We start from the raw sequence: 18979 nt of genomic DNA, 5'->3' as shown, positions 1-18979 counted from the left end.
ATAAGGGTTAATAATATCTCAGTTGGGATCATGTATAAGGCACTGTATTATTATTACAGAGAAAAAGGAAATACTTTTTTAAAATTAGATTATTTCATTATAATGGAGTCTATGGGAGATGACCCTTGGAGCTTTCTGGATACCAGGTTTCCTGATAATGGATCCCATACCTGTATTATATGCTATCCCTCTACATTATTTACTAAAGATTTACCTTCTGCCAACGATGAGTTGTGCTTTTATACAGTGGTCATTTAATACACGTGCTCTATGCTGTAGATTTGCCAATGAAAATACTACTTTAGCACTCCCTTTCCATGACCCTCCTGCAAGTTAAGTCCAAGCAACACCTTTAAAATTTCTAAAAGGCTCACTGAGAAGTACCTCCTCAATTGTCCCTTCAGTAGATGACCCTTCATGTGTCATATCATAGGCCTGTCTGTTTAAATCATTCTGATTAATATGTCGGCTCTTTGATCTGAGTCAGAACCACTGTCTGAAACAATTTAGATTGCAAGCTTTGCAGCAAAGAGGTTATAATATGCTTTATACATAGTTTGCACAGCAGAACAGCTTTTGAACAACTGCTCTGAAATATAACAATTTCAATCTCTTAAAAACTGGACTCCATACAATTGTATATTTAGCACTTATAGAACATGACAGTTTGTGTGTCTTGCCCAAAACGTGTTACAATTAGTATTACAGGCACATATGGGACCTGTTATCCTGAATGCTCAGGACCTGGGGTTTTCTGGACAAGGTGTCAGGAACTACATGGAATTGAACTCTTAACTAGTTACTCACTGAGCTAATGGAGACCTTTGGGATATGATTCTACTCTAATGATTAAATACATTCTAGTTACCTTGTGTCTTTGCTCACCTCCTCCTCTCTCATCAAACCCAGGTGTTTGTAATTTGCCAATTAAAGGACTTTATAAGCCTGTTACAAACAATGCCCAATTGCTTGATCATTAAAGCCACAAAGCCAGATCTAGTGTTATTCTTTGCTCCTGTGACTCCTGTAACAAACAAGGGAAAGTTGAGCTCACCACTAATTTTTAAAAACATTAAGTGGGGGTGCAATGAGTCTTTGACTACAAAATACATATAGTCAAATACAAGAGTCCGCTGCACTCAACCAATTATCAACACATTTAGGACATTAAGACATTTTGTGCCTTAAGCTACTTAAAATGCCTTACACTTTAAACAAAATAGGGATTGTTTGTCCATATATTGCAATATATTTAAGATGGCCAACTACGTCAAAGTCATCCCATATCTGGCCAGTCCTACGCTCAATTTTCATCTGATTCATTAAGAATTCTATTTCTTCATTATACATTTTACAAAGGGACTAAGTTTTACCTGCAACTTACTAGCTGCTTTCAAAGTAAAACTCCCAAACTTGGCTGCCCTTTTATTGGCCACCACTGGAATCACCTGACTATAGCTGGGGAGAGTGGGAGCTACAACATGGAGCTGGCCACGGTTCCTGTATAAATTATAACAAACAAGGGAAAGTGACTCCTGTGCCTGGTTCCTGCCTTGTTCCCTGATCCTGCCCTTGTCCTGCCTGGTCCTCAGCTCTGTGCCCCTGTTCCCTTTCCCATTGACTAATGGATTTCCTGGTATTTGACCTCGGCCTGTCTTTGCCTTCAGCCTGCCCCTGACCTCGATCAGTTTATCAGACTCTCCTAGTTTGCCGCCAGTCCTGACTTTCTGCCAGTTTATCGGATAACTCTTGTCTGCGGCCTGCCTCTGACCACTGGCCCGGTAAAAGGACATCTGTTATGCTTTAGAATTTTACCACATTTAATCTACATGATAACATGTTTCCAGTTTATCAGCACCTTAAATACCCACTGTATCCATGTTACATAGCACCAAGGCTCATACCTGCTAGCCACTCACCTGTAGCCCAGCATGACATAAGGAACCTTTCCGTATTTTGGATCTTCATACCTTAAGTCTACTAGAAAATCATGTAAACATTTGATAAACCCAACAGGCAGATTCTGCTTCCAGTAAGGATTAACTCTATTTTGGTTTGGATCAAGTACAAGCTACTGTTTTATTATTACAGAGAAAAGGGTAATCATTTTAAAAAATTTGGATTATTTTATTATAATGGAATCTATGGGAGACCGCCTTTCCGTAATTCAGAGCTTTCTGGATAAGGGGTTTCCGGATAATGGATCCGTTTAGTGAGTCTTAAAAGTCTTCACTGCAATGAAAGTGGCTGCATGTCATTAAAATAAGTTTTATAACGGCATTCGAGATGATAGGAAAATAGTAAAGGTTAAACTGGTAACAGATCCATAATTGTACCCTTTACAATGGTGTTCAGAACATTCAGTATGTTCAGAACAATTACTATGGCATCAAATCTAGAGCTTCATTTATTCGTTAAAAAGGCAAATTCTACTGAACGGTTTCTGTGTAAACTATTAAAGGAATTTGCTTAGTTCGGAAATAAGGGCAACAAGATAGGATTTCCCTGTCCATACTCTTTACAGAGAATCATTCTGTAGAGCAGGGAATGTCATGAAAAGGTTAACTGTATAGCTCCAATAACTTAGCGGGAATTTCCATGTTATAGTGACGTGATCTGTGATATTGGATCTTGGTTAACAAAACTTAAATGGCTAATTGACCTTTCATCTAATCCTAAACTAAACGCTCTGTCTTTCTTCTTAGACTGAAATTTATTTACTCTAAGGCTTCCTATCTAATAATGTTTGTCTTACTCTGTCACTCTGATCCCTGTATTGATAGTGTACATCTGTATTTTTACTTATGGCTTTGAAGGGGCTGCAATCTTTTATATTATATGCTTTATCTGGGTTGCTCCATATATTTTTTTATTCTGCAGTCTATCTGTATAACACATTGGGGCTGTGGATAAGTAACACCAAAAGCAGAAATAGAATAAAACTTCAGGAATGAAACACTAGGTCCATATAGCGTGCCCTTGTGGTGTCTGTAAAGATTTATTTGGGAGGGAAATACACATTTTTGTATGTGTCTTATTTTTGACCATCACTAGTGATGAGAAAATTTGCGAAACTGCTGAAAAATGCGCGTTTTTTTTTTTGTTACGCAGCATTTTTGTTGCAAACTACATTAGAGTTTAGGGGATATTTTATGGTACCTTGTTTCTGCTTTGGTGCAACCAATTAAAATTGGGAAGGCAAAAATCACATGCATTTTTTGCTCAATATATTGCTACACACATAGCTACATAGTTAAATCAGGTTGAAAAAAGACAAAGTCCATCAAGTTCAAACCCTCCAAATGAAAACCCAGTATCCATACACACTCCCCTCCATACCTTCACATAAATTCTATATACCCATATCTATACTAACTATAGAGTTTAGTATCACAATAGCCTTTGATATTATGTCCGTCCAAGAAATCATCCAAGTCATTCTTATAGTCATTAACTGAATCAGCCATCACAACATCACCCGGCAGTGCATTCCACAACCTCACTGTCCTGACTGTGAAGAACCCCCTACGTTGCTTCAAATGAAAGTTCTTTTCCTCTAGTCTAAAGGGGTGGCCTCTGGTACGGTGATCCACTTTATGGGTAAAAAGGTCCCCTGCTATTTGTCTATAATGTCCTCTAATGTACTTGTAAAGTGTAATCATGTCCCCTCGCAAGCGCCTTTTTTCCAGAGAAAACAACCCCAACCTTGACAGTCTACCCTCATAATTTAAGTCTTCCGTCCCTCTAACCAATTTAGTTGCATTTAGTCTCTGCACTCTCTCCAGTTTATTTATATCACTCTTAAGGACTGGAGTCCAAAACTGCACTGCATACTCCAGATGAGGCCTCACCAGGGACCTATAAAGAGGCATAATTATGTTTTCATCCCTTGAGTTAATGCCCTTTTTTATGCAAGACAGAACTTTATTTGCTTTAGTAGCCACAGAATGACACTGCCCAGAATTAGACAACGTGTTATCTACAAAGACCCCTAGATCCTTTTCATTTAAGGAAACTCCCAACACACTGCCATTTATTGTATAACTTGCATTTATATTATTTTTGCCAAAGTGCATAACCTGCATTAATCAACATTGAACCTCATTTTCCAGTTTGCTGCCCAGTTTTCCAATTTAGACAAATCACTCTGCAAAGTAGCAGCATCCTGCATGGAACCTATAGTTCTGTACAATTTAGTATCATCTGCAAAAATAGAAACAGTACTTTCAATGCCCACCTCCAGGTCATTAATAAACAAGTTGAAAAGCAAGGGACCTAGTACAGAGCCCTGCGGTACTCCACTAACAACACTGGTCCAATTAGAAAATGTTCCATTTACCACCACCATGTTCCATTTACCACCAATCTTTTAGCCAGTTCTCTATCCAGGTACAAATACTATGTTCCAGGCCAACATTCCTACACATGCCCTATATTGTTATACAACCTCCTATTCCCTATGCTACAACTGCTTTTTAAAGGGGACCCGTCACCAAAAAAAAATATTCGAAATCCTATTTTATCACATTAGTCAAGCAAAATGAACTTTAATTACACTATATAAATTATTTGAATCTTGCTTCCTTCAGTCCGGGATTTCAAAATTATAGCAAGCAGGCAGGAGCCATTTTGTGGACACAGTTATTAAGACAAGCCTTGTATCATCTCAGAATCTTGTTTGTGCACCAGAATGGGGGACCTGATGTCCATCCCCATGCCCTGGTTACACAATTAAACGGTAAAGAGAACGGGGGAATGTGGGGAGAGCAGTGACATCTAGGAAGTGCTGAATGGAAAGTGAAAGTAATTGTCTGCCCCGCCTCTATGCCACTGGCATAGAGGAGGGGCAGACAATATTTGATTGACAGCTGAGATTTCTAAATGATCTTACAACAGCTATGAATGCTTTAATAAAAAATAGAAATTGGATTTCATGTTTAGTTTGAAAAGGACTTTTATTATACAGATTTTTGTGTCTGGGTGACTGGTCCACTTTAAATAGAAAAAAACTCCCATGTTACCATTTTCTTAAAAACATGTCTCTGATTTTTGACATTACCTCTGGTAATGGTATCTACTACTATGTTTCTGTTTAAGCAAAAAGTACCATCTATAGTTTATATATTACTACTACCTTATTAACACAGGCACAACTTGCCTACCAGCAGATAATACCCAGGTGCTTTGTATCCCACATTAAAATGAATAAACCATATATTTCTAAATATGTCCTTATATAAACAGTGGGAAGGCTCAGATTCCTTTGGTTGATGTGGAAGGACAGGGAAAGCATGAAATGACTTTTGGCTTTTTTTTGCAGTGCGTCTTTAATGCACTTGAGCTATCTACTGTATTGAGCAAGACTGACTAATCATAGCATTGCAGTACAGGTATAGGATCAATTATCCTGAAGTTCATTATCCAGAAAGTTCTGAATGACTGGAAGGCAATCTCCCATATACTCCATTTTAATCAAGTAATTCAAATTTAAAAAAAAATTATTTCCTTTTTCTCTGTAATAGTAAAACAATACCTAATACTTAATCGCTATTGGAGGCAAAATAATAATCCTATTGGGTTTATCTAATGTTTACATGATTTTTTAGTAGACTGACCTCTAACTAGTATTAGATAGGGCAGAAAAAACACTGTACAAGATCATATTTATTTTATATTCCAGCTAATGTAGACTTGGGGAAACTTGATCCTGTGATAACATTTACCTGTATACAGTATATTCTTGACATAGATGCCTATAGTAGAATAATTAAAATAACCATGTGCATATAAGTGGTCTTAAATCTGTATATCTTATCTTATTATATCTGTGCCAGATACTTAAGTTCATTTTGTATCATCTGTGTGTTTTTACATACATATATATGTATATGTATTGGTAAACCTTTTACAAAAAGTATCTTATGGATAGAAAAAAGATTTTGCCACAATGTTGCTGAATAATATTTTAGTTCATGCTATGATTCTCTAATAAAGTAAAATAAGATTTATAAACAAAGTCCCAAGGCGGGAAGATTTCCCGTTACTGGTGGTAAGTTTACAAAAGCGACCGATTCAACTCTAACGTGGTATTTGCTCAGTTTTGTTCCATTTCATCCTAAGGCAAAATAGAAATTTCAGAGATCAGTGCCAGTCACTCGGCACATCTGAAGTATCACACGGACAAACCCCTTAATGATTATTATAATTAGATAAAGCACATGCGGGGGTAAAGAAATGCTAAGTTAATATTTATGAACAATAAAGTTCTCTCACTCCAGCGACTTCATGTCTAGATTTTTAAAGAATTGCGGCAACCAAATCTCCATATTAAAAATGGTCCAATAAATCTTTCGTGTGAAACGTTTCCCTGAAAAAATGACGCCTGTAGACTTGTATGGTGTTGTGCGTGAAAATAAAAATACGCGCGTATAGACTTTAATGGGTGTCGGCGACATTTCGACGGCGGTAAATTTTTGACAAAACGGGTCAAATTCGCCCATCCCTGGTTATCTGGTACAGGTACGGGACCTGTTATCCAGAATGCTTGGGACCTGAGGTTTTCCGAATAAGGGATCTTTCTGTAATTTGGATTGCCCTACCTTAAAAAATTGTTTAAACATTAATTAAACCCAACAGGATTGTTTTACCTCCAATAAAGATGAATTATATCTTAGTTAGGATCAAGGTACCTTTTAATTATTAAAGAGAAAAAGGAAATTATTTTCAAAAAATTTAATTATTTGACTGCAATGGAGTGTGTAGGAGATGGCCTTCCCGTAATTCAGAGCTTTCTGTATAACGAGTTTTCAGATCTCTTACCTGGTACTTCTGTGTTAGCACTGTAGATTCCATAATTCACCAGTATTGAAGAGTAAAGTTGAATATGTAACTAACAGCTAGGAAAGAGTCACAGTCAGATTTGCTGAAGCTGAAAGCATTCACATAAAAAATAGTTCATAAAGAACAATAGGCAGGATGGTAAATACAATATAGGCACTCGAGGGTCTGTGCCATGGGAGGCAGCTTTAAGGGGTGGCTCTCGGATGGCTGTTTGCTAAATACATGAAAAAAAAACCTCTTCCACTGCTGGTGAATATATTCCCACAAAATCCAGTGGCCAGAGGTGGGGGGTAGGGAGTTATCGGAGTGGTGATGTCATGAGCACGCACTGTACATCTTGACATCACTTCCACCTATGTCATTGGCACAAAGAGGTCTGGTGTCCCCCTAGGCACCAAAATACAGCCCTGACGATAATAATAGGTTTTATGCAAAAGCAAACAAGAAAACTAAAAGTCAGTCACTATTTTTTATTTAACACTCCCTGTTGTAGGGAACTGACATGGATCTCACTAGATCTGTAGATTTTGCCATGTAAAACTATATAAGACATATATAAGAAAGGAGAACATATTTATAAAACTTCCACATGAGAGTAGATTGGCCCAAGGGATGTTGATTTGTAGCCCAGTAAATACAGCCCATAGTAACAGTCTGATGGATAATGGTGTTTGGAGCAATTAGTTCTGGCTCCAGCCAAAAACATTATATATTTATTCTCATTCATCTAAATGGGATATACAACACGTATGGCAGATGCTGAGGCTGTCAGACAGGGATCACTTGGGAAGTCTAACTTCCACATTCCCAAACTAATCCCTGCCAGACGGCATTAAATGTCTGCTTTAGGCAGCAGGTTTCCCAGCCAAAGAGAAGGTTCTTCCTGTGAAGTCTCTAGAAGTCAAAATGAAGTTTGCGCCATGAGTTTTAGAGTATGGAGCTCAGCAAATTCATAATGTTCCTTCTCGTCAATTGTTCCATTGGTCAAATATAAATCTTGTATTTTTTTTTAGATTTTCCTCATAGGTAAAAAAATGCCTTCCAGGTACTCTTAAATCTGAAATATAAATTTCACATATTTATATATATATTATGATTATTCCTGCCCTTAAAAGGATACAATACAATGTTAGCATGATATACACAGTGGTATTCCAAGGGACAGATTTATCTTTGAGACGACAGATGGTTGGAAAGAGGTGTGAAGGAGGCTATTTATGTCAAACTGGAAAAACCAACCATCAACTGAGGAGGGGGCCTGTGACACTGATTTTTATTAACATAAAATGCTGCCACTCAGTTGAACTGAAGAAGCCGCTCAGATTAGTGGGGAAAGATGTTCAAGAAAATTAAGAGTTATCTTGAAAAACTCAAGTCCAAATGCTTTAGACTTAACTCTACTACAGACTTAATTTATGGAGACCGAAATTATAAAAAAAAATGTATATCTGGAAAACCCTTGATCACAAGAATTCTGGATAATAAATTCCTTACCTCTATTAAGTGCACAAGGTGCAATGTTCTCTGATTTTCCAAAAGACCCAAGCGCATCCAGGTCAGTCCCGAAGGGAAAGCTGATGGCATTCGCTGCAGTCTGCACTTTATAAAGTCCTTTAACAAGGACAAGGTGACTTTTTTTAATTGAATCTTAATTATACTGATTGACAAAAAGGGTATTACAGCTACGAAATCAAAAGTATGGAAGTGGTGTTCAAAAGAGTCAAAACTCTGTCTAATAAATGTCCAATAGTCTGAAAAGTAGTGATGGGCGAATTTATTCGCCAGGTGCAAATTCGTGGTGACTTTACGTGTTTTGCCACCGGCGACTGAATTTGCAGCAAAAATTCGCCAGCGGCGAAATAATTTTGACGCCGGTGACGCCAGTGTCAAAGTTTTTCCAGCGCCAGCACCGATAAACAGACACCCATTGACTTTAATGGGCACCAGAGTCAACCGTTTTGAATTGTCACATGCGTCCAAACTGCCGTTTCGTGAATTTTTCGCCAAATTCGCGGCGAAGCGAAACGGGACAAATTCACCCATCACTACTGAAAAGGTTAAAAGTGCATGGTGGTGTGCAAACACCCTACACTTTACTTAATTTTCACAGGTCTCTGGTCCTCCCATGAATGCAGTGCTGCCTGCATTCAGCAACTCTGTATTCATAGGAGCTAGCAGAGAAGGCATATAGGTGTCTCCCTCCCTAAATTGTCTGTAAATGAGATGCACAAGTTAGGGCAAACTTGCATGTGGGATCATAGTAAATGCCCTCTAAAATGCTTTTATAAGATCATGTAAAATCTCCTCTTGTGAGCCATACTGTATCTAGTAAAATAAGGGCCAGTAATCGCCCCCGACTCATTTATATGGTGTGAGGCTAAAATATGTTTTTCCAAGCATACTCCACCAGAAGTTATGATTTAACTTACCCATCATCTTTCATTCCCCCCAGAACCATCTAATACCACTGCGTGGGCATGCTTGGAACATAATTCTACTATTATTCTTTTATTTTGTTATGTTTTCCTTGTGTGCAATATTCTCTAGCACGAAGCAGGGTTTCTGATGCTTTCATTAATCTCTATTGGAAAACATTTCTGATTTACAAACTAAATTTTATTGACAAACGCTCTCTCTCGACTCTCTAGGTCTCACTGTTCCAACACTTCAGCGAAATATTATACATTGCATTTCTTTGGCCTTTTCAAAAGTTTTATGATGTTTAATAATAACAGTATAACACATTGGCGCCTCCTGATAGTATCAAATGTGGGATGAAATATGAAGGCAATATTTCTTAGACGTACTAAACTCCTTGATTTTCCCAGTATTATGCCATGTCATTGCAGATTTTTCCATTTGTTTCTTTTTTAAGTAATAATATGAATATCTGTTAAAGGAACAGTAACACCAAAAAATGAAAGTGATTTAAGGAATGAAAATATAATGTACTGTTATCCTGCACTGGGGAAACTGGTGTGTTTGCTTCAGAAACACAGCTGTACTTATAAACAAGCTGCTGTGTAGCCACATTAGATAACAGATACATTCTGAAGAATCTCGTATACTATAGAGTTTATCTGTTATCACCTGTGTATCCTGTGCCTTTTCTCTTTTTTCAGCTTTGAATTGCTGCCCCCATGGCTACACAGCAGCTTGTTTATGTATGTATGTATCTCTATAGTAGAGATTGTGAAGCAAACACACCAGTTTTACCAGTGCAGCGCAACACTACATTATATTTTAATTACTTTAAAACATTTTCATGTTGTGGTGTTACTGTTCCTTAAATATGTATTAAAGGAAAAGGAAAGCTACAGAGGCAGTTTATTGCCAATAGATTAGCTGCAATAGTGCAAGCTAGATTGCTATGTTTATTCTGTAGAATGTTTTACCATACCTGAGTAAAAAGCTCTAGAAGCTCTCTGTTTGTTTAGGATAGCAGCTGCAGTATTAGCTTGGTGTGACATCACTTCCTGCTTGAGTCTTTCCCTGCTCACTTATAGCTCTGGGCTCAGACAGCAGAAGAGAGGGGGGGGGGGAAGAGGAGCAAACTGAGCATTCTCACATCCAAGGCAAGGTGGTTTAAACTGAAGGCAGGAAGTCTGATACAGAAGCCCATGTGTACACAATAGAAGGAAAGAAATGCAGTGTTTCTTTTGACAGGGGACTCAGAGCAGCATTACTTTGAGAGTTTACTGGTATATTTAGGTGGACCTTTCTTATTAGGCTTACTTAGTTTTAACCTTTCCTTCTCCTTTTATAAGCAAAACTGACATAAACAGATGGAAAATAACAAACATACTGTATCAAAATGTAAAAATAATGGAAATCTTATGTTAAGATTGAAAGGCAGACATGGCCACTTGAGCCAAACAGGTATATTTTCTCATGGTCACGGGAAAACATTTTTTTCCCCAAAAAAAACTTTAGTTAATAGCGCTACTCCATTTTCAAAAGAGCAAACAGAATTTTTTTTAAATTTAATTTTGAATTTTTTTATGTGGGGCTAGACATTTTCTTAGGTGCCCTTAGCCATGTGACTTGAGCTCTGATAAACATCAGTCACTCTTTATGCCTGTGCTGCAAGTTAAAGTGATATCACTTCCTTCCCTTTCCATTTTCCTGGCTTCTGGCATTTTTTTATCATCTAGAACAGGGATCCCCAACCTTTAGAGCCTGTGAGCAACATTCAGAATTAAATGAGTTGGGGAGCAACACAAGCATGAAAAATATCCATGGGCTGCCAAATAAGGGCTGTGATTGGCCATTTAGTAGCCCCTATGTGGATTGTCAACCTACATTGAGGCTCTGTTTGGCAGTTCATCTGGTTTTTATGCAGCCAAAACTTGCTTTAAAGCCAGGAATTCAAAAATAATCACCTGCTTTGAGGACACTGAGAGCAACATACAAGGGGTTGGAGAGCAACATGTTGCTCACGAGCTACTGGTTGGGGATCACTGATCTAGAAGATAGTATGGCAAAACTGCCCAATGTGCCATTAGCTTGTACCATAAAGAATATATAGATATATTCTGTAGCAATGTATAGTGATGTCATTGTGCCACAGTTTGCTGTAAAATTCAGATTAAAAGGATGCTGAAGGCCTAGGTTCAATGCCCCAATATAGGTTCTTCTTGAATTCCTGGGTGTGCTATATTTGCTCTATTGACTGATCCTTTGTTCCTGACCCTTATGCCTGTTGACTTCCTTGCCTGGATATCGAGTTTGGTCTGCTTGACTTTTTTGTACTGTGAATTGGATTATTTGCTGTCAGCACACCAATTTCTGACTCTAACCTACTAGAGCCTCTAGACCCTCAAATATTCATATAGCATGTACCTGTAATGATACAATGATTTCAGTAAACAATGGTTGCAGACCCTAAATACATTATATAGTGAGGGACAGATGTAGTGGAAACTAAAATACATTAAATGCAGTGAGAGGCAGTAGGAAGCAATAATGTATATGTGCCCAGTAGTGTTCAACGTTATCCTGCTTCAGAATAAACCAGAATAGATCATGCAAATGTGGAAAACGGTGTTATCCTAGATGTTTAGAGACTAATGGATTATCATGGGATATTTTTGGGGGATAAAATCCCATAGTTCAACACAATAAAATGTCTGCACACCACTTATTGTAAGGAGCGCGCTCTGGCTCTCCTTTCCTCTTCCGCGCCACCGGCAAAATGGCGGTGCCCAGTGGGCGTGCATTCATAGTTTTTTTTTCCTCCAAAAACCACAAATTATTCGAGGTTCGGATATTCGAACCTTGATAAATAAACCCCGTAATGTTCGGCTACAAAACAATCACAAGATAGCATTTTGAAATTTCATTTATGAAATCACTTTCAAGTGGAGGAGCTCTCAAATTAATGCAATAGAGATCATATGTAGATAAAATGAATTAAAGTACTTACATCCAGACACTATCCTGCATTTCTGCAGGCTTGCCAAAATGATCATTCTGATAAATGGTGCATAAATGCAAAAAGGATTTCCACTTCTGCCTGTCTCTGGTCAATTTCTTTACGTGTTTGTTGCAAGTACATTGTCACTCTAGGCTGGCCTCTACTCTGCTTATCATCTGGTGTCCAGTGATGGGCAATGTTGGTGGTTGGGTCAGGGGTGATCCTGGCCCCTCTGCCACCCCGAGGCGGCCTGATGCTTCCGCCTCCCCCCCGCACTTATCTTTTTGGCACTGGAGGGGATCCAGAGTGTCTTTGATACTAGCTTGGAGAAGCCCAATTGCTCACTCTGTGCTAGAAGAGCCGAATTTATGGTTTGAAAACCTGAAATCTGGCTCCAGGAGCTGTGTATTTGCCACCCTGGTAACTAGTGGGGCGCTACCACCTATGGCAAGTTTCTCAACTTGCCTCTTGGCATATGTCCAATCCATCTCCGTGGCTTTTACATTATGATGGAGGTCATGTATTTTTGATGACACTAAGAAAGAAGGTCATAGTTTGAAATCTTCTGTGGCTAAGGATGCCCAATCTTGGGGATTTGAAGATTAACAGCCTGGCTGGGTCAATTTGCCTCCAGAAGTGCCATAACCCCCACTTTGAAAGTGATAGACACAACTTTTTCCCAATTTGTGTCAAAACTCAAGATCAATTGTGTCTGTTTTGGTGCAATTTCAACAGATAGTCAGTGGCATAATTATAGAGGAAGTAACCGCCACAGTTGTAGGGGGCCTGTTGGACAGGTGGACCACAGGCTCTTCTTCCTCTAAAGCATTAAGAAATTCCCCCTCCCCAGCCCTAAACTTACTTACCCGATGCAAGTGGCTGGGGTTGGGGGGGTATCATCAGACAAGTTCTGTGAAATTCTGTGAAACGTGCCTATTGCAGTGGATGAAAATATGGCTACACAGAATAGATGTTTGAGTCTTTTATATGGCACAACAGGTTTATCAATTGCTGCATGGAATTAGTAACATCACAGCTGCTTAAAAAACACAGATACCACCATGCAAAAGCTAAAGCAATCTTAGAAAAATGAGAAACAGGTCGAGTAAGTCAACACTACAGTTGAAGTTGCAGATAACCTGATATCATCAGTGGTTACACAAATCGTATTCCCAGATAAGGACAAGTAGCGTATTTGGATGTTGGATTTATTCAATGCCTTTGAAGTTAGTGAAAAGGAAACAAAGGGATTAAAAATGTAAACACAGCAATGAAACGTAAATCAATCAAGAAAACATTGTCAGTATTGATTAAGGGGATTATAACCCACTCTGCAAACTGAAACCTCTTAAATCAACGTGTCTGAAAGCAGATTGAAGAAAAAAAATCAATGAAGTGATTGTATGTTATCAATCTGCGGTTTCAGTTGTACAGTATATTGTGTATTTCAGCTGACGGTCATGGGATAGCTTTGCTGTACATGTAAATAGAATAAAGTGATAGAAATGTGTTAAGCATAGATGGATAAATATATGATCATTGCATTCAGGTTAATTAATAAAGGTAGCATATAATGAAGTCATTTGCATCTTATGTTTGCTCCTTCTAAGTATCTCCTAGAAATGTCAGATAAAGCTTCGCATTGATGACCAGGTGTTCATTATAGCAACCAGTCACATCTAAGCTTCAGAATAGTGATGGGCATCTGGTCTTTAATTAATTATCTGCATTTGATTTTGAAATTATACTTATTAGTAATTTGATCCCATTTTTGTTGGGAGAAGAGCCTGGAGAAGGGGATAGTTAAAAAAAGTGAAAAGGGGCTGCTGTAGGTGGAAAGTAAACAGGGGTAAAGGGTGCTATACTAAAGATGTAGTGAGGTTTCTTGTTAAATTTGCTTGAATTTTAATTATGGAGGATTTAAAAATTTGATTCTAGGTTCTGCTCTTTAAAGAATTCAATTGTTAGCCATTTTCTGTCAACTCTACAGTTTTTCCTTGAAGATCCAAAAACTGCCCCAGAGTATTAATCATCCAACTCCAAGCTCTACAGTTGGCACAAAGCATTCAGGCAGATTGTACCATCAGGCCGCCAGATGTTGAAGAGTGATTCATCACAAATTTTCATTACTTTAGCGTTAACAGATTTGCGCCAAAGGCAACATGCCACCACTCCAGCTGATGACTGGCATTGCACATTGTGATCTTAGGCTTGAGTGCAGATGCTTGGTAATGCTCATGATGGAGAGTTATTGTGCTCAAGTTTCTTCCAGAGGCAATTTGAAATTTGAATCAGTGTTAGCAAGGACACATGCTATATACTGTACATGCAACATGCTTCACACTCAGCAGTGCCATACTGTGAGCTTACGTCATTATACCCCTGTTTGTGTGTATGCCTTCTAAAGCACTATGTACATTGTTGATGCTATATATATAAATAAATAAATACAGTGCCACTTCACAATTGAGCTGTTGCAGCTTTCACTTCCCCTTGTTTCCACTTTGCCATATCTGAACTAACAGTTGACCATGCAGATCTATCAGGATAGAAATTTGATTTACTGGAAAGGTATATATAGTACCATCTCTGAGCTCTTCAATCTATTGCCCACAGTCCATAGCCATATAACATGCATTGATTTTTTTCTCAATGTGTACTTGATTTACAGTATATTGCATGCACAAAAACTACTGATTATCTCCTCATGAGCTTCCATCATCAACATTGTTTTGGATATCAGGTCTATTAAAGTTAAGTAAGACTTTTGGGTGGCTCGTACATATTAAGGTAGAATAAAAGCCATAGCAATCATGATAAAAACTTCTTAGGATGTTATCATGGAAATTGTTTAGACTGTGTTTTAGAAAGGGGCTGAAATAAGTAAACAAAATTTCAAGCAGTGCTAGCTCTTCTTCATGGCTAAAATCTCCGGTAGCATTCTCTTGATCAGGGCTCTCCAGCTTCAAGGGACAAGCATCCAATGGATATTTATGTCTCTCATCCTGGCCAAAATCTTTGTAGCCTTCTCTGTATGACATCATTACTTAAACATAATTCAACATGTGGTAATACTGGATTTAAGGCTTGCTACACTGCTCAAGTTTGACATCTCAGGAAAATGTATCAAGTAGCATTCACGCCATGATCTTATAATTATGGCCATTGCAGCCAACTGAAGAAATTACTTCCTCTACATCCTGGTCTACATTTAATGCCATACCATATATTTTCAGATTGATGTTATTATATTCTGACACTCCATTCCTATTTTTCTCTAGTTTTAGGTGAAACTAATCTTCATTTGAAAGTTTGATTTCATTGGAGGTGGTTTAAGAAAATATAATCTAGAGAATCTATTAATACCTAATTCATAATGGGGAATAACTGCTGTGCAATCTTAAAGGGAAAGTCATAAATCAGCCAAGAAAACGGTTAATTAGATTTACAACGACATTTAGAACTGACAGCAAAGTAAATGCTCTGCTCTTATATAGAAAATTATTAATGAAGGCATAAATACTAGAGGACATGTCAATATTCACATGTATTGTGGGATATAATACATGAGCCCTTATAACTCAAGTATTAATCACCGGGTTGCCACAAAGCATGTAGTTTTTATTTTTATTTACAAAAATGTGGAAAAAACACGTTACCCCAAATAGTGTAAAAACTCCAGTGTAGTCCTTACATGTAAATTATCACTATAGAGCAAATGTATTAGGGGATTATTTATCAAAATCCGAAAAGTTCTCTGAAAACAACTCCGGCCAAATCTGCATGGACTTTCCCCCCTTATTTCAGAAAATTTCTTGTGCAGGAAATAACTCAATAAAATCATGAAAAAATACGAATCTTACAAATTTTTAAAATTTGTCACCAAAAACTGTGATTTTTTTTCAGATTTGAAGCACTAAACCTCAGGTTTTTATGGATATGATGCCCGAAACCACAAAAACTTTGGATTATTGAATGAATCCCAGAGCAGATATATCAATGGGACATCTGCTATTGATGTCTACATGAACTCCCTCATCATCTTTTCTTACCCCCATGTTCCTCTATGAGGGGGCTGCCATATTTGCGCAGCAATAGTCTGTTAGCATTAGAAACCCTGATAGGTTGAGAAGGGACAGTCAGGTTGACAAAACAGTCAGGTTATAATAATTACTTACAAAAGCAGAACTATGCATGAAAAACTTTCTGTGTCCCTCATCAACAATATTGGTCTGCCATTGACATCTACAACAACTCGAGTTGTTGTACTTTTTCCTTGTTCCTCTGCAGTATTGGAGTTACAGTGTATTTCTTTCTAGGTTCACTTATGGAGTTTTCATTCTTCTTGGGAATTGTCTGGGATGCAGTTACATTCTGTAATCCAGGAACTTTTACCCTCCCATTGGGGACACTTAACTTGCTACGTCCCAGTATGTATGATATGATGTTGTCCAGGAAAAAAAGAGAAAATAGTATCATTCTTAATGATTTTGCTTTCCTGGACAACACCATATCATGGCATTCCCATCCCTTTTTTGGTAGTTTACTTTTCCGAACCCAAATTTTATCAAATACAGTATTTGATTGAAAACATTTGGCAACTAAAACCTAGCAAGCTTCTGCCATAGTTCTCAATAGGAGGAGTATTTTCAACATTATAGCTATTTTATATAATAAGTTTATTTTCTTTAAAGTCAAAAATTTTCAAAAGAAATATTGTTATTTGTTGCGGTGATCAAGTTTTTAGAAATTCGCATGATCAAGTTTTCAGATTTGCATCTTTTTATAAATATGGTAGCGGTTGGGGGGAAAACTCGATTGTTAATTGTAGATTTTATCCATTACAAAGAGCTAATCAGTATTAATAAATTGTAATTCTCAATTAAACACTTAGGGGGCCCATTTACTAAGGGTCGAAGTGAATTTTCTAATTCAAAAACTTCGAATTTCGAAGTAATTTTTGAGTACTTTGACCACCGAATAGGAAAAAACTTCAGCTTGAAAATCGAAGTAATGTCTCTTTAAAAAACTTCGACACTTCACCACCTTAAACCTGCCGAATTGCTGTTTAGCCTATGGGGGACCTCCTATAAACTTTGGCTAAGTTTTGAGTAGTCAAAGTATTTTTTTGTAAAATCGTTCGAATTGTTCGATTCGAACGATTTAATTGATTGATCGAACGAACGATTTTTACTTCGATCGAAAACAGTTGTTTTCAATCGAACAAAATACTTTGACTATCGAAGAATCAAATTCGATGGTCAAATTTCGAAGTTTTTTAACTTATTATAGTAAAGTATTTATGTCCTGGCTTAATTTTTGAAGTTAACTTCATTTGTTCATTTGTTATTTGTGAGTTCCTCAACTGAACATGTTTTTCTGGTTGCACTAAACACACTCCTTCTGGCAGATTTAGCCCTGCTACAATTGGCTGATTCCAGCATGAGTTACCAGTACTGACAAATTGAATGCAGTAGAAAAAAATGCTAGGTTGAGGAACAGCATTAAAAAAACAATTACATCTTAAAGAGATACTGACACCAGAAAATAACCTTTTTTACATTTGTCAAAATATTGCCTTTGAATGCTCTTTATAATTTTCCATGAAAGCATTTGCCTGATACTTTTACATTACCTTTCTTAGCCCCATGCTCCTCTATGAGGGGGCTGCCATATTTGTGCAGCAATAGTCTGTTAGCATTAGAAGGGTTGAGAAGGGACAGTTAGGTTGACAAAACAGTCAGGGTTAGGAACGTCAAGTAACAATTAATTACAAAAGCAGAACTATCCATGAAAAATTCCCTCATCAACCTGACACCTCCCCTCAGGACTTTGCTAATTTCTTTAAAGACAAAGTAGAGTCCATCAGATTCATACCTCTACTAATAATAACCAGCTTCTCCTTCCTAAGCCCCCTTCTGCATGTCTTAATTCCTTCCCTCTGGTAAGGGACTGAAGTCTCCAAGCTTCTCTTGTCCTCCCCGCTCACAACTTGCTCTCATGACCCTATTCTGTCTTCTCTGCTTGAAACACTGTGCTGCTGAGCTTACTCCAGTCTGTCCCATCCTGTCTGTCAAATTACCATCCTGTCTCACTTCTACCGCTTGCCTTTAAACTCCTAGAACGTATAGTGTTCAATCGTATTACTAACTTTCTACACACATATTCTGATGGACCCTCTGCAATCTGGTTTCCTGCACACTCTACTGAGACTGCATTGTGTAGAGTTAAAATGATCTTCAGGTTGTCAAAGCCAAAGGTCACTTCTCTATTCTTATCCTTCTTGACCTATCATCTGCATTTGATACAGTTGACCACTCTCTCCTAATGCAAATTCTGTATTTGCTTGGTATCTATAATCAGGCTGCATCTTGGCTTTCATCTTACCTCTCTAACCGTTCACTAACTCATCTTCAGTTCCACTCTGTTTCCTGCATCAAACCCTTTTGTTTTGCTGCACCTTATATTTGGAATTCCATTCCTGAATTTCTCCAGAGAGAATCCTCCCTCAATGCCCTCAGATCTAAACTCAAATACTACCTCTTGGAACACTTGCATAACAACTAAACTGGGAACTGGCACTTATATGGCAGTGTCATGCATTGTAATTAATATTTTGAAAAGAACATTTTTTTTGTGTCAGTATCACTTTAAAAAGAATAGGAAAAATGCATATTAATTTTATTTAGCATCGAAAAAATTTATGCTCAGTTTATAGCAATG

The sequence above is a fragment of the Xenopus laevis genome, chromosome 1S, assembly GCF_017654675.1.
Source record: "Xenopus laevis strain J_2021 chromosome 1S, Xenopus_laevis_v10.1, whole genome shotgun sequence".
Taxonomy (NCBI): domain Eukaryota; kingdom Metazoa; phylum Chordata; class Amphibia; order Anura; family Pipidae; genus Xenopus; species Xenopus laevis.
This window is presented reverse-complemented; position numbering follows the sequence as displayed.